The sequence below is a fragment of the Schistocerca cancellata genome, chromosome 8 (assembly GCF_023864275.1).
Source record: "Schistocerca cancellata isolate TAMUIC-IGC-003103 chromosome 8, iqSchCanc2.1, whole genome shotgun sequence".
Taxonomy (NCBI): Eukaryota; Metazoa; Arthropoda; class Insecta; order Orthoptera; family Acrididae; genus Schistocerca; species Schistocerca cancellata.
This window is the reverse complement of record NC_064633.1, coordinates 514,368,761-514,383,807: the sequence shown is the minus strand read 5'-3', so window position 1 is coordinate 514,383,807 and position 15,047 is coordinate 514,368,761.

Here is a 15,047-nt window from a genome sequence, read left to right as displayed (position 1 = left end):
CTTGACTTCCGAAAGGCATTGGATACAGTTCCACACTTCCACCTAACAACGAAAATACGAGCGTACAGAATATCAGACCAACTGTGTAATTGGACTGAAGAGTTTCTAGCAAACAGAACACAGCATGTTATTCCGAACGGATGGGAAGTCTTCAGACGTGTAAGTGACGTGGGGCATGCACGAGTGATGAGTTATTAGTTTTCACAACATACATATGCAAATGGCCTAGTAAATAACTTCGGGAGCTGTATGTGACTTTTCACGAATGAGGCAATTGTATACAGAGAAACTGCGACGCTACAGAATTGACACGAAATGCAGGAAAACCTGCAAAGTGAAACGTCCCCTTAGGAAAAGTTTAGAATTACTGTGCCGATAAACCTCTTACAATATATGCTTTTCAAACTGCTGAGCAAAACTGAACGTACTCAAACATTCACTTAAGTGACACACAATATTTTTAGCGCAACGCAATCTGACTTTCAAAAATCCCTACAAAAGAATGGCCCTGACTAACATTAACCTATACCTTCCACAAATCACTTACCTCACAAAAATCTTCATTACTCGAACTACTGCAATACAGCGAGCGCCACTACTGCCAGCTAAATAAAAGATTCAAACTACAGAAGGCACTAACTACTGATAGGGACAGTTAGCAAATGAAAGATTTTAATAGAGAACAAACAATGTATTTACCTTAATAGTCATAATATATATAGCAGTTCATGACATCCAGTCTTGCAAATTTTAAAACCCCGCCATCTCTCTCCCCACATCCACCACTGCTGGCGGCTCACCTCCAACTGCGCAACGCTACGCGCTGTTAACAGCCAACTGCCCAACACAATGGCAGACAACAATGCAAGCTAGCCACAGACTGCACACAGCACAGCCAGTGATTTTCATACAAAGCGCTATGTGGCGTTACCAATAAGAAAACCTAAACAGCCTACTTACATAGCCCCCATGCTCCCCACAAAAAAATTTTACAAATTGTTTTGGGCACTGGCCAATACAGATTTGAAAATTTTTTTTCATAATTACAGTAAGAAAAATATCAAATGCACACACTTATTAATACAATGTTGGTCAAAAGCTAAAATTTTCTCACAGTCCATAAAGACAGTCCTGATCATTCATCACAGTGAAACTGCCGTTTCTTTTCTCAAAGTCTGAGCAGTAAAAGACAATGCACACAGAAGTAGTGGATTTCCATGCAGTCTTGAAGAAGTAGTGTTGTCCTTCCAACTGAAAGACAGTCCTGACTCTTGACATGCTGACAGGTAATGGGCCACAACAGAGCAAACCCACAGCAGAGTCATTCGACGTTTTGAAGAATATTGGTAGGTAGGTCATCACAGAGCAGACCCACTGTAGTCCTGGTAGAGATTACGGTATTGGTGGGCCACCAGAGGTGCAGACCCACTGTAGTCCTGGTAGAGATTGTGGTATTGGTGGGCCACAAGAGGTGCAGACCCACTGTAGTCCTGGTAGAGATTGTGGTATTGGTGGGCCACAAGAGGTGCAGACCCACTGCAGTCCTTGTAGAAATAATGGTACTGGTGAGTGAGCAAAAGTGTAGACCCACTGAAATGGCTCTGAGCACTATGGGACTCAACTGCTGAGGTCATTAGTCCCCTAGAACTTAGAACTAGTTAAACCTAACTAACCTAAGGACATCACAAATATCCATGCCCGAGGCAGGATTCGAACCTGCGACCGTAGCGGTCTTGCGGTTCCAGACTGCAGCGCCTTTAACCGCACGGCCACTTCGGCCGACGTGTAGACCCACTGTAGTCCTTGTAGAAATAATGGTTCAAACAGCTGAGCAAAACTGAACGTACTCAAACATTCACTAAAGTGACACACAATATTTTTAGCGCAACGCAATCTGACTTTCAAAAATCCCTACAAAAGAATGGCCCTGACTAACATTAACCTATACCTTCCACAAATCACTTACCTCACAAAAAACTTCATTACTCGAACTACTGCAATACAGCGAGCGCCACTACTACCAGCTAAATAAAAGATTCAAACTACGGAAAGCACTAATTACTGATATGGACAGTTAGCAAATGAAAGATTTTAATAGAGAACAAACAATGTATTTACCTTAATAGTCATAATATATATAGCAGTTCATGACATCCAGTCTTACAAATTTCAAAACGCCGCCATCTCTCTCCCCACATCCACCACTGCTGGCGGCTCACCTCCAACTGCGCAACGCTACGCGCTGTTAACAGCCAACTGCGCAACACTACAATGGCAGACAACAATGCAAGCTAGCCACAGACTTCACACAGCACAGCCAGTGATTTTCATACAAAGCGCTATGTGGCGTTACCAATAAGAAAACCTAAACAGCCTACTTACAAAAGGATCTACGCTTGGTGCAGGGAGTCGCAGTTAACCCTCAAGATAAACAAATTTAACGCATAGAGAATACATAGACAGAAAGGCTGTTTGCTGTATGATTACGCTACTAGAGAACAATGTATGGAAGCAGTAAATTCCGTAAAATATCTAAGAGTATGCGTACAGAGCGATCTGAAATGGAACGACCATACGAAGCTAATCGTGAGTAAGGCGGATGTCAGAGTGAGATTCATTGGAAGGATCCATCAACAAAGGAAGTAGCTTATAATATACTCGTTCAAGCAGAACTTGAATACTGTTCGTCAGTATGGGATCCGTACCACATAGGACCGATAGAGAAGATGCTAAGAAGAGCAACACGTTTCTGTACAGGTTGATTTATTAAGCAAGAAATTGCCATAGAGATGATTAACCAACTCCAATGGCAGACGCTGTAAGAGAGGGGTGCTGCATGGTGACATGTTTTACTGTTTAAGTTCCGAGAGCGCACGTTGACAGAAGACTGAACAAATATATTGCTTCATCCTACGTAAACCTCACGAAGAAATATCATGAAGATAAAATCAGAGAAATTCGAGGGGGAAGTGAGAGTGGTACATGAAGCACCTTCCGCCAAACACCCCAACGTGGCCTGCGCAGTATAGAAACCGGTGCAGATATAGCTATGGATGAGGAAACCGAGGGATCACTGGCAGTAAAACAGATGGAACCTATGACTTCGTCCTTCAGATGTCTATGAAGTACTGGTAATGCGAATAAGATGGTGGAGGAAGAGATAATGACCCGAATAAAATCCGCAGACACGTGTCTATTCTCAATGGGCAAACTATTTAGCGACAAACTGTCAGTAAGAACAGCAAAAATCGGCTTTAACAGGGAAACTGTGCGACCGATACTTCTGTAGGGGCTGAAACATGGACCCCAGTACGACATAAAAGAAAAATTATATCCTTCGGTACAAGGTGTTCAGAAAAATATTTGTAACTGTGTCAGCATATGGAATTTTTTAGATGGAAAAACACATGTACCCAGACGTAATTCAGTGAACGTGGTGCAACAACTGAAAAATGAGCAAAATGATTGAAAGCTTGGGATATGTACCGACAAGAGAAGAAATAATGGCGAAGGCAACGGTAGGAGGGAAGTCGCATGGGACGAGACCCTTTGGTAGATCAACACTAAGACGGACGGATGGAGTCAATAGAGACCCAGGGACTCTGGGGGCCTGTGACCGCATGGACAGCGACGGAGACCATTGGAAGAGGCTTAACTGTGAGGTAACGAACCGACTTTCGTTTGTGTGGCCAAATTCGTAAGTATATCTTTGTAGCTCTAGTACAGAATCCGGCTTTACCTTGGATACAAATAGCCTAAATGTGTTACCATCTTAAAATACGACAGCCTCTGGTGAATGGGTGTATGTTTCTAAATAACTTGTTTTCAAATTTTAATAACTCTTATGTTTTTATGCTTGCTTTTGCTTTAAAAGTATTGTCTTTCAACGTTGCATATACCAAACAAAAGTGCATACCTACAGTATACGATGATATTCTCAGCTTCACCTATAGCTTTAGCCCTCCCCCCTTCCCTCCACCCCCCCCCCCCCCCCACAACCCACTCCCCATTCCCACTGCCACTGTCTTCTGTAAGCCTGGATCCAGGTGTTACTGTGTGGGCAGTCACAAACCTGCACTTGCATTGTGACATCCAAACATTTGAAGACGGTACACTGACCGGTTAATGTTACTGAATCACTGAATTCCTTCCTCACGTGTGCCTTTCCAGGGGTGCTTTTGGCCCTGACTTCATTTTTATGGATGATAATGCGCGACCCTTGAGAAGACTTACCGCAGTACATCCACATACACCATCGTCCATCCAGCTGCAGTCAACCGCGATAATGGAGGACTGAAACGCCAAAGCACGAGAACTCGTTACCAGCCCTGTGGCTGGCGTGGGAGCACGCTGCTTAGCACGCTCTGACGTCCGCCGTGATCACACATCCTGTTCAGAACCACGTCCCGTCTTTTGTGATGTCTGGCGGATTACCAGGAATTGTGGTGTTTTCAGCATAATTAAAGTTTTTGAATAAAAATCCAATTTCCATTTGTCTCACTGCGTACTTCTTACAGTTACATTGGGTAGTACACTGTAACTCTTCTTTCTAGGAATGACCCAAGTTTTATAGAGGTATGATAAAGTTACTTCAGTTCTTAAGCTATGCTCACCACTGTGCTTCTCCAGGTGACAAAAGCCATGAGATGCCTGCCACCGTCGTGTCGAACCTCTTTTTGCAAGGCTTAGTGCAGCAGATCGACTTGGCATGGGCTTGGCCACACCAGAATTTTGTGCACGAACTGACCTCTCAATTATGTCCCTCAAATTTTCGATGGGATTCATTTCGGACCGTCTGGGTGGCCAAATCAATCGCTCCAACTGTCCACAGTGTTCTTCAAAGCAGTGGCGAACAACTGTGGCCCGGTGACATGGCTCGTTTTCATCCATAAAAATTCCATCGTTGTTTGAGAATATAAAGTCCATAAATGACTGCAAATACTCTCCAAGTAGCCGAACATATTTCCAGTAGATGACCGGTTCACTTGCACCATATGACGCAGTTCATTCCATGTAAACACAGACTACAATATTATGGTGCCTGCATCATCTCGCAAAGCTTGACAGTCTGTGTCCTTGGCTTTGTGGGGTCTGCGCCACACACGAACCCTACCATCAGGTCTTACCAACTGAAATCGAGTCTCATCTGACCAGGCCACAGGGTACAACCGATATGGTCACGGGCCCAGAATAGGAGCTGCAAGCGGTGTCGTGCTATTAGCAAAAGTACTCGCATCGATCGTCTGCTACCACAATCCATTTGTGACAGACATCGCTGCACTGTCCTGACAGATACTTTCGTCGTACTCCCACATTGATTCCTGCGGTTATTTTATCAGTGTTGCTTGTGTGTTAGTACTGATAACTCTGCACAAACACTGCTGCTCTCGGTCGTTGGTTGAAATGGCTATGAGCACTATGGAACTTAACTTTTGAGGTCATCAGATTCCTAGAACTTAGAACTGCATAAACCTAACTAACCTAAGTACATCACACACATCCATGCCCGAGGCAGGATTCGACCGTAGCGGTCGCGCGGGTTCAGACTGTAACGCTTAGAATCGCTCGGCCAAATCGGCCGGCGTTAAGACCTCCGGCATCTGCGTTGTACTTGGGGAGAAGTAATGTCTGAACCTTGGTACTCTCTACACACTTCTGGCACTGTGGATTTCGGAATATGGAATTCCCTAACGATTCCTGAAATGTTATGTCCCATGCGTGTAGGTGCAACTGCCTTTGCGCCCTCAGAGTCTGCTAATTCCCGTCGTGTGGCCATAATCACGTGGGAAACCTGTTCACACGAATCACCGGAGTACAGATGACAGCTCTTCCAAAGCACTGCCCTTTTACACCATGTGTACGCGATGCTACCGCCATCTGTATATGTGCATATCACTGTCCAATGACTTTTGTCACCTCATTGTAAAGTGCACATGGAAATATTCTAATTTCAGTCTCTTTTTCCATGTAAAGAAGTGCCACAATTTTATTGACATCTTTTATACCGTTTTAAGGATATTCTGTAGCCATATAACTGGAGTTTATACATTATGAAGAAGCTGTGGATTTTCAGCGTAGCCAGCCGGAGTGGCCGAGCGGTTCTAGGCGCTTCACTCTGGAACCGCGCGACCGCTACGGTTGCAGGTTTGAATCGTGCCCCGGGCATGGATGTGTGTGATGTTCTTAGGTTAGTTAGGTTTAAGTAGTTCTAAGATCTAGGGGACTGGTGACCTCAGAAGTTATGTCCCATAGTGCTCAGAGCGATTTGAATAATGTTTTTCAGCGTATCTGGAGAGAACAATAGTTTGCTGAAACCGGTAATGCGAATGTTTGCAATAATTAGATGTTCTTAACTTAATAAATGAGTTGTTATATGATCCTGCATAAAGTCGCGTGCTTCCATTTGACGCTATGTCAGTCCTTATGAAATTTGTTACTAACCATCCGAACGAATTCAAAAGTAATATCACTGTACATGGCTACAACACTAGGCGAAAGGATGATCTTCACTACTCAAGGTTAAATCTAACTTTGTCCCAGAAGGGGGAAAAATATGCTGCCACGGAAGTCTTTCGTCACTTACCTAATAGCATCAAACGTCTGACAGATAGCCATATAGTACTTAAAAGGAAATTAAAAGAATTTCTTAATGGCAACTCCTTCTACTTATTAGATGAATTTTCCCGTTAAAATTGTTACACCACGAAAATGACGTGCTACAGACGCGAAATTTAACTGACACGAAGAAGATGCTGTGATATGCAAATGATTAGCTTTTCATAGCATTGACACAAGGTTGGCGCCGGTAACGACACCTACAACGAGCTGACATAACGAAAGTTTCCAACCGATATCTCATACACAAACAGCAGTTCACCGGCGGTGCCTGGTGAAACGTTGTTGTGATGCCTCGTGTAAGGAGGAGAAATGCGTACCATCACGTTTCCGACTTTGATTGCAGCCTATCGCGATTGCAGTTAATTGTATCGCGACATTGCTGCTCGCGTTGGTCGAGATCCAATGTCTGTTAGCAGAATATCGAATCGGTAGGTTCAGGAGCGTAATACGGAACGCCGAGTTGGATCCCAACGGCCTCGTATCACTAGCAGTCGAGATGACAGACATCTTATCCGCATGGCTCTAACGGAACGTGCAGCCACGTCTCAATCCCTGAGTCAATAGATGGGGACGTTTGCAAGACAACAACCATCTACACGAACAGTTCGACGACGTTTGCAGCAGCATGGACAATCAGCTCGGAGACCATGGCTGCGCTTACCCTTGACGCTGCATCACAGACAGGAGCGCCGGCGATGGTGTACTCAACGAGGAACCTGGGTCCACGAATGCAAAACGTCATTTTTTCGGATGAATCCAGGTTCAGCTTACAGCATCGTGATGGTCGCATCCGTGTTTGGCGACATCGCGGTGAACGCACATTGGAAGCATGTATTCGTCATCGCCATACTGGCGTGTCACCTGGCGTAATGGTATGGGGTGCCATTGGCTACACGTCTCGGTCACCTCTTGCTCGCATTGACGGCACTTGGAACAGTATACGTTACATTTTAGATGTGTTACGACCCGTGGCTCCACCCTTCATTCGATCCCTGCGAAACCCTACATTTCAGCAGGATAATGCACGACCGCATGTTGCAGGTCCTGTACGGGCCTTTCTGGATACAGAAAATGTTCGACTGCTGCCCTGGCCAGCACATTCTCCAGATCTCTCACCAATTGAAAACGTCTGGTCAATGGCGGCCGAGCAACTGGCTCGTCACAATACGCCAGTCACTACTCTTGATTAACTGTGGTATCGTGTTGAAGCTGCATGGGCAGCTGTACCTGTACACGCTATCCAACCTCTGTTTGACTCAATGCCCAGGCGTATCAAGGCCGTTATTACGGCCAGAGATGGTTGTTCTGGGTGCTGATTTCTCAGGATCTATGCTCCCAAATTGCTTGAAAATGTTATCACATTTCAGTTCTAGTATAATGAATTTGTACAACGAATACCCGGTTGTCATATACATTTCCTCTCGGTGTAGGAATTTTAATGGCCAGTAGGGTAATAAGTGGGTAATTTCCCCAACACAGCACCCCCACCCCTCCAAAAAAATTAAAAATATTAAGTTTCATGTAATATTTTGTGTAATGTAATATCTTGTATAGACACCTTTTATTAACCTGACATGTTACACATCATTACGAAGTGTCATATTTATGATCTATGGAACAAGTACTAATCTAATCTGATCTCTAATCTAATCTGAGAAACCACAAAAGGGTTTTCTGAAGTCCCTTGCTTCTGGCGTATTCCTAGGTGGGTGACTAACGAGCAGTGTTCTGCAACTGCGGGTTGTGCGTCGTCCACCAGCAGCGGCCTAGCCGTTGCAGTATAGAGTATTTCTGGCCGCGGTCCAGCACGGCGCGGCTCTGGCGCGCCACCGCCGCGGCAGGCTGCGCCGCATCGGCTGACAGATCGGGCCGGGACGTGCCGGCCGCGAAAGCCGCTCTCCTGTCTGCGCGCAGGATGAAGTAGTGCGGCCCCGCCGCTGTCGCAGCCGCGTTTCGCAATCAGCTTTGACATCCGGGAGGCCGCCTGCCGCCACCGCCGCGGCTCCGGTCATCCTTGGCCGCTGACGTAACGGCGGCCGCCGGAGTGACACTCGGGGCCGGCGGTTGCTCAACGCTGGAGGTGCCGCCGCCGCCGCCGCCGCCGCCGCCGCTGCTGCCGGTGCCGTTACGCCTGCCTCTGCCCACCGCCGCCGTCACGAGCGCCGCAGCCAGCCGCTGTACGCGCCGCGCTCTGTTCGCACGCAGTTAGGAAAGCTCTCGCTCTGTCCTCTCCCGCGGTTCCAAGGCTGAGTGCCCGCACTGCCGAGCGTTCCCACACTACGCCCGCCGGACGCGGATACCCGGGGAGGCTGCAGTGTCGCTCAGAGGAATTTGCAGTATCCACTTGCTCTCCTGACTCACTCATATCCCTAGATCTGTAGAAGCTATTTGATCATGTTGTCCACCAAAAGATTTGATCCACTCTCTAGGGCCACTTTGTACACTGTCTGATCAAAAGTGTCCCAGTATTAATTAGTGGACCTCTATATGGGATGTGTCGAGGGCCTTACCGGAGCGGTAACACCGGTTCCCGTCAGAGCACCGAGGTTAAGCGCTGTTGGGTTTGGTTAGCTCACAGATGGGTTACCGTCCGGGTCTGCCGAGTGCTGTGGAGAAGTGGGGTGCACTCAACCCTCGTGAGGCCAATTGAGAAGCTGCTTGATAGAGAAGTAGTGGCTTGGGTAACGAAAACTGACAACGGACGGGACAGCAGTGTGCTGACTGCATGGCCCTTCATCCAGTAACACCTATCGGCTGAGGATGACTCGGCTGTCGGTCGGTACAGTTGGGCCTTCTGACGACTCTGCGGACAGAGTACAGAGTACAATATTATTCCATCCTTCGCATTTATGATGGCTTTCAATTAGATGTCTTCATGAAACTTCCTGGCAGATTAAAACTGTGTGCCGGACCGAGACTCGAACTCGGGACCTTTGCCTTTCGCGGGCAAGTGCTCTACCGACTGAGCTACCCCAAGCACGACTCACGCCCCGTCCTCACAGACTTAATTCCGCCAGTATCTCGTCTTTACAGAAGCTCTTCTGCGAAACTTGCAGAACCAGTACTCCAGGAGAGCTTCTGTAAAGTTTGGAAGGTAGGAGACGAGGTACTGGCAGAAGTAAAGCTGTGAGGACGGTGCGTGAGTCGTGCTTGGGTAGCTCAGATTGTAGAGCACTTATCCGCGAAAGGCAAAGTTCCCGAGTTGGAGTCTCGGTCCGGCACACAGTTTTAATCTGCCAGGTAGTTTTATATCAGCGCACACTCCGCTGAAGAGTGAAAATCTCATTCTCGAGATGTCTTCATGTCTGTGAAGGAATGGCAGCCTACTCGTCCTCAAGAGCTGCCATCAGAGGAGGAGGAGATGATGCTGGACGCAGGGATCAGGAGTGAAGTCGTTATGCCAACTCATCCCAAAGACATTCCGTTGGGTTCACGTCGAGACTTTGGACAGGATAACCCATTTCAAAAAAAAAAAAAAAAAAAAAAAAATGGCTCTGAGCACTATAGGACTCAACATCTTAGGTCATAAGTCCCCTAGAACTTAGAACTACTTAACCCTAACTAACCTAAGGACATCACACACACCCAAGCCCGAGGCAGGATTCGAACCTGCGACCGTAGCAGTCGCGCGGTTCCGGACTGCAGCGCCAGAACCGCTAGACCACCGCGGCCGGCGATAACCCATTCCAGGAATTTTATTGTCCATAAACTATTTCCTGACCGTTACTCCTTCATTACGGGATGCACTGTCATGGTGATACGATCATCGTTTTCCAACGGTTCCTCTTGTGTACGCCCCATAGAGAGTTGTAACATGTGTTCGTATCCTTCCACATTTAGTAGTAAATTTGGAAATTTGTTGTAAGATATAATGGGACCAAAGTGCTGAGGTCATCGGTCCCTTAGCTTACACACTACTTAACCTAACTTAAACTAACTTACGCTAAGGACAACATACACACCTACGCCAGAGGAAGGAATCGAACCTCCGACGGTGACAGCTGAGCGAACTGTGACAAGACGCCCCAGACCGCGAGGCTACCCCGCGCGGTCCGCATTTAGTGTTTTCTTCAAAGCAATTAAGGGAAGCACACTCTAACCACGAAAAAAATCCCCATACCGTAACACCAGTTCCCACAAACTGTACTATTGTCAGTGCACAAGAGAACAGATAACACTATCCAGACTTTCGCCAAATCCAAACCTTCCTATGCCGTTTTGTAATGCATCGTTCTTCACTCCAAATCACTCGTTTCCAGTCATTCTCTATAAAGTAACGCAGCTCTTTACACCATCTCAAGAGGCTCAAGTCAGTGACTACAGAGAAGTATGCATTATGAGGAGCTGCTCGATCATTCTGCTCCACCATTTTTAAGTCGACACACATAGTCATTATGCTAGTGGGATTTTTTATACCACTTTGAAATTCAAGAGTGATTCTTTCCGCTGATTTCATCTCGTTCTTTACAATCATATACCGCAGTGCTCGACGGTCCCTGTGCGTCAGTACAGGATGTCTGGATGATGTTCTTCGCCGTTTCTGCTGGCAGTCACATAACCAACAGTGTTTTAGAAGTGTCGTAATGTCTGATGGATTTGTTACTCCGGTTACATGCAATGACTTATCCACGCTCGAAGTCATTGAGTTCTGCTGACTCACACGTTATGCCACTGTTTCTCTATTGACAACTAGAGCAGTCACCGTCTCCTGTTATATCGGCGGGTCCACCTCTCGGCACATCTGCTGGTCAGTTGCCCATTACATACGAGTGACTGTGCGTACGTTTCTCACTTGGCCCATTCAACATCATTTCAGTGGCCGCTGGGGATCACCAATACGTCAATATTGCCACCTCTAATGTTCAGATGTTCTTTTCTTTCCCGGTTGGCCAACTAGTGGTCACGACACAATTTCACGTCCTCCAAATTTGCTCTTTTCTGTCTTTCCAATATTCTTTCGTCTCTTTTGTTTTCTATTTCTTCAAACCATGTTACACTTGGTCTTTTATTGCCTGTACCTTGGAATCCTTCTAATAAAATTTAATAGTTTCATTCTCAAAATATCTAGTTACAATGGTTCTGCTGCTTTTATGTTGTATACTTTTAAACATTTTTTTAAATTTTTCGATTCTAATGTATCTTTAATTCTTTTCTCCCGAGGTAACTGACGATCTATTTTGTCATCCCATTGCCATTCTCCTGTATTAGTTTCTGTTTTCCATATTTTGGTGTATTTACTCCTTGTTTTTCTATTTCCAAGTTTCTGTGCTTCTCATTACACCGAAAAGTTTCCACAGCAATGTTGTTTAATATTTATAGCTTGACTAATTTAAAACTGAGTCGTAGGATTGTTGAATTTGATGTTTTTATTTTGTTTTATTGGCCTCAGAGCACACCAGTACAGCCTACTCAAACTTACAGGACTGACGTTCATTGGCATTATATGACATATACATAACTACAGGCATGTAGTTATCGCTTTCCTCCCACACACTGTGCATTAGCTGGTATCTTCTTATTCGTCTGCCTCTATTTCTAAGATCTCCTGAATTCCTTGTCGCAGAGTGGCCTCCCATTAAATGTTTTTCTTCCTTTTTCTTATGATTCCTATTCTTCCCTACTCAACTCAACACCTTTGTGTTCTTCACTGTGTCTTCTCAACTCACACCCCTTAGATTCATCTATACCCGCATTTCTAGAGCCTCCAGCCAAAGTGGTCGATAATATTTCGATGACAAATTTTACCAGTACCACGAACGATTTATTAATGTCTGTATTACCTGTTGTCAAGAACATCAACAAATTCGAGGGAGACTTCTTCGTCTTGACCAGAACCATAAGTGGCTGATGTACTGGATCTCGTCACAGGCGTAGTGGTGATAGTACGAAGTAAATTCTATGGAATGCTTGTCCGTAACAGACATGCTGAATTTCATTCTGGAAATGGTCATTAGGAACCACATCTTGTTATCTTTACTGGTAGGATTACAGCGTTAACGTGCCTGCATCAAGAGACACTTTAATACATTCTCTAAGCTTATGACATCTTGACTGCTAATACCACAACATAAGAATTGCATTGACAAGTATACGCATGGTATGATCGCCTCTGCCAATCTGTATTGGACGGAACATTGCTACAACTGAGCACCTTCGACCAGATCCCATAGCTGGAAAGACTCAGATCAAAAGACATAATAAGTCTGATTATTCGAGTCCCATTCCGAAAGGGATAAGAGTACCAGTCATGGTATATATATGTATATGTCGTGTGGCCAGGGCCTCCTGTTGGGTAGACCGGTCTCCGGGTGCAGGTCTTTCAAGTTGACGCTACTTCGGTGACCTGCGCGTCGAAGGGGATGAACTGATGATGATTAGGACAACACAGCACCCAGTCCCAGAGAGGAGAAAATCTCCGATCCAGCAGGGCATCGAACCCGGGCCCTTAGGATTGACATTCTGTCGCACTGACCACTCAGCTACTGGGGGCGGACACCACCCATGGTGAAATATCTAGAGTCGTAGGAGGACCGATTCTTTAGTGAGAGTTCACCTACTACTTTGTGTCAAACGAATCTTAGTACACTGAAGTGACAAACATCATGGCATAGCGATACGCACATACACAGTCTGCGACAGTATCGCTTACACAATGTATAAAACGGCAATGCGTTAGCGGAACTGTCATTTGTACAAAGGTGATTCATGTGAAAAGATTTCCAACGCGATTAAGGCCACAGGACGCGAAATAACAGACTTTAAATGTAGAATGATAGTCGGAGCTAGACCCATGGAACATTCCATTTCGGAAACCGTTAGGGAATTCAACATTACGAGATTCAAAGTGTGAAGAGTGTCCAAAGAACACCAAATTTCAGGCCTCACACCACGGGCAACGCAGTACCCGACGGGATTCACTTAACGACCGAGAGCAGCGGCGTTTGTGTAGGGCTGTCAGTGCTAACAGACAGGGAACACTGCATGAAGCGAACGCAGAAATCAAAGTAGGACTGACGACGAACGTATAAGTTAGGACAGTGTGGCGTTAGTGGACTATAGCAGCAGACGACCGACGCGAGTGCCTTAGCTAACAGCACGATATCGCCTGCAGTGCGTCTCCTGGACACATGACCATATCGGTTGGACCCTACACAACTGGAAAACCGTGACCTGGTCAGATGAGTCATAATTGCAGTTGGCAAGAAATGATGGTAGACTCTGAGTGTAGCTCAGACCCTCGAAACCATGGACAAAAGTTGTCAACAAGGCACTGTGCAAGCTGGTGGTGGCTCCATAATGGTGTGGGCTGTGTTTACATGGAATGGACTGGATCCTTTGGTCCAACTCAGTCGATCACTGACAGGAAATGGCTATGTTCGGCTACTTGGAGACAATTCGGAGCCATTCATTAACTTTATTTTTATGGATGACAATGCACAATGCCACAGGACCAGAGTTGTTCGCGAATGATTTGAAAAACATTCTGGATAATTCCAACGACCGATCTGCCCACGCATTGAACATGGATGGGACATAATCGAGAGGTCAGTCTCTGCACGAAGCACTACATCGGCAACACTTTCTCGATTGTAGATGGCTGTAGTGGTATCATGGCTCATTGTTTCTGCAGGGGACTTCCAGCGACATGTTGAGTCCCTGCTGCTTCGAGTTGCTTAAATTCCTTGGATTAAGTCTTAAATTCCTGGGATTACAATTTGATAATAAATTGAGTTGGGAGGAGCGCGCCACAGAACTGCAGAAACTCCTTAACAAATCTGTATTTGCAATTCGAGTGTTAGCTAACATAGGCGGCATAAAAGTGAAAAAGCTTGCATACTTTGCCTACTTTCATTCCAGAATGTCATATGGTATAATATTTAGGGTTAACTCTTCATATCAAACAAAAGTTTTCAGATTGCAAAAGCGTGTAATACGTATTATTTGTGGAGTAAACTCAAGGACGCCCCGTAGAAACCTCTTCAAAGAACTGGGTATACTAACTACTGCCTTTCAGTATATTTACTCCTTAATGAAATTTGTCCTAAACAATGTATCTCTTTTTCCAACAAACAGTTCAGTTCATACATACAATACCAGGAACAAAAATAATCTGCACAAGGACTTACAAGCACTTACTTTAGTTCAAAAAGGGGTCCACTACTCAGGAACACTCATGTTCAATAATTTGCAGCAAACATAAAAAATTTAGTTACAAATAAAGATCAGTTTGAAAGGAGCCTGAAAGACTTATTAGTGGCCAACTCCTTCTACTCCATTGACTAATTTTTTAATAGAAACAAATGTTGTATTGCATATATTCACACTATTAGTATTGTTATTTCTGCTTAAAAGAAGTTGACATGTTCCACATCCACGAGGATCTCCTCAGCACAAATCTATGGAACGAAAAACTAATCTAATCTAATCTA